Source organism: Lipotes vexillifer, unplaced genomic scaffold, assembly GCF_000442215.2.
Source record: "Lipotes vexillifer unplaced genomic scaffold, Lipotes_vexillifer_v1.1 scaffold1049, whole genome shotgun sequence".
Lineage (NCBI taxonomy): Eukaryota > Metazoa > Chordata > Mammalia > Artiodactyla > Lipotidae > Lipotes > Lipotes vexillifer.
In genome coordinates, this window is record NW_006799027.1 from 186,502 (window position 1) to 189,508 (window position 3,007).

Consider the following 3,007-nt stretch of genomic DNA (forward strand, 5'->3'; position numbering starts at 1 on the left):
CCGCTCCCTGTTGTGGCGTCTCCCGTTGCGGAGCACAGGCTCCAGACGCGCAGGCTCAGCGGCCATGGCTTACGGGCCCAGCTGCTCAGCGGCATGTGGGATCTTCCAGAACCGGGGCACAAGCCCGTGTCCCCTGCATCGGCAGGCGGACTCTCAGCCACTGCGCCAGCAGGGAAGCCCTCCAGTTTGTTTTTTAAACAACATGGGAGATTCTTGGTTACAACCACGAGAGGAAACGTACCACCATGTTGACCAGGATCAACATTCACCTGCTTTTCCCCAGTGTCTTCCACCTGCCGGCCCAGTGCTCCTGTGCCAGGGGACCCGTGGCATTCATGACACGTGTCTGTGGGAGGGTGGGCATGGACACGGGGAGGGCTGGGCCCACACAGGCCTGGCCACGGCAATAGAATGGGGCAGAGAAGTTCACTCATTTATAAAATGGGTCCCCACTTTTCTTGCAGGAGGTCATGTGTGCACAGCACCTGGATGGGGTGGCACTCAGTTCTGGCATTTCCAATCCTACAGGGGCAGCGCTGGGGTCCCTGCTTCCCTGGGGTCCTGAGCCACCTCCCATGGTACACGTTTCCACAGGTGGTCAGCAGGCCGTAGGCCAGGGACATGAAAGCATCTCCTCTCCCAACACTTCAATTTCTCCTTCTGCCCCTTTTTCTTCATTCTTCCCCTTCTCTTTTCTCTCCCTTCCCCTGCCCACTCAATTTCCCCTCCTCACCCAGTTTTTTGGAACCAAGAGACCTGGCATGCCACCATCTCTTTGTGACCTTAGAAAAGGCCTTCACCCCCTTGGGATTCACATCCTCATGTGTAAAAGCAGGAGGCTGGACCATGGCTGGGGAAGACAACCTCAGGGCTGATCTCGTGGACACGTTGACCCAGGGCCGTGAGTCTTCTCCAAACTGCCCTCCCAGCCTACGTGGGTGGCTGCCAGGGGTTCCCATGAACCCCGGGCTCCATTCACCAAACTGCTAAAGTCAGCTCTAACTGAATTTTTTTTTTCTCTCCTGCTCACAGAAGGAAAGCAGTCACCAATCCAAGCTGCTGAGGCAGTGTTTTCTGTCACGACCAGAATGCGTGCCATCCTCTGCTAGGCACACCTTGGCCAGTGCTGGGGGGTGACTTTGGCCCAGCTCCCCACTTTGCCTTAGCATCTGAACCGAGCCAAACAGGAGCCATAAAAGGGCTGCAGGGCCAATGAAGTAATGTCCGAAAACATTTGTGGGATCTTTCGGTTTCCCAAAGCGTTTTTCTAATTTCAGAAGGAGACTGTCCCTTTTAAAAAAAAAAGGCCATTTGGGGGGTGAATTTAGAGCTGTGCACAATAATCCCATTGTCATGCTGTAGTTGAATCCACAATCCTGGGCAGGGCCAAAATGTAATCACTTCAATTATTTATCAGAAAAATTGTTCTTCTCATCTCCATCCATATGTTGAAATGGTTTTCTAATATGGTTTTAAAAATATGCCCCAGTTCATGGTCTCAACTTCCAGGAATCACTGTGTCCCCATCAGTTGACAGAATCAAATCAGTTGGCTCCAAAAAGCACTCGTTCTTCAAAAAGCCTGACTCAGCCTGGCCTTAGAGGATGCTCCTGCGGGACGCTGGTCTGGACTCAAACTGGTATTTTCAACCCTGGGCAAGTTTCAGCAAAGTAAGGTTGGGACGATGGTGATGCTCGTGATTAATCTCCTACACGAAAGATTGAACAGGAAGTTAACGTGGATTTCTTAGAAGCTGCCAAGGCTTAAGAGCCTTGGTTTTAGTGAGAATTTCAGATGCAAGACCTGCCCAGGGCATTTGTCATCAGGACCATGACTTAATCATATTGTTTTTCCTTTATTGTCCACAAGAATCTGGGGAATGAGGTTGATGTCACCAGCGAATTTTCCAAATTGTCCACAGGCCTCCAACGACATGAATTTGTTCCAGTGAAAAGTGTGGGCTCCTTGGAATGTCTCAGGCTGTGGAGGATGTGTGGATGCTGGTACCTCACCAGCCAAGCCCCGTCAGCAGGCTGCAGGATTCGGAGCACGTGTTGGGGATTCTTGGAACTCAGGCCTCAGATCAAATAGGATTATTGTGTTGAGCTTCATGAGATTGCCAATATTCAAATAGTTTTTTAACTTATGAAAATGGCAGTGTCATATGGTTTGACCTAATGTGTGCCCTTGACACTTGATTGTGACCTTCTTGGTGGCAGAAATACCCACTGTGGCATTTAGAATGAAATTGTACTCATGCTCAAAGCTCCAGTCTGATTCATGAAGCATCCTCAACCCAAGTGACCTTAGTCCTGAAAATTCCCCTCACGATTTCCCACCACCCCAATCAGAGCTAATCTCTCCATCCTGGCGTTTTGCTGATAGTTGGCTAACAGTTCTTATAAAATATATACCTCTAACTATAGCTATTTGTATTCATGAATGCCAATTAAAATGACAAATTATTTTAGGATGTGGTCCATCATAAACATCTTTGCATCTCTTAGATGCCTTTCCACATAGGCATTATTAATTATTTACTGGTTGGCTACCTGAATCTCGAAGCTTTTACTAATGTAACAAAATTGATTACTACCAGTCAGCTCTTTCAGAATTTATAACAGGGCTATAGTTTTTGCTTCATGTAACAAAAATGATTATAGTCTTTTAATATTAGGAATAAAAAGATTGTTCCCTTTTTTTTTTTTAACATCTTTATTGGAGTATAATTGCTTTACCATGGTGTGTTAGTTTCTGCTTTATAACAAAGTGAATCAGGGGCTTCCCTGATGGTGCAGTGGTTGAGAGTCCGCCTGCTGATGCAGGGGACACGAGTTCGTGCCCCGGTTTGGGAAGATCCCACGTGCCATGGAGCAGCTGGGCCCATGAGCCATGGCCGCTGAGCCTGCGCATCCGGAGCCTGTGCTCCGTGACGTGAGAGGCCACAACAGTGAGAGGCCCGCGTACCGCAAAAAAAAAAAAAAAAAAAAAAAAAACCCTAAGTGAA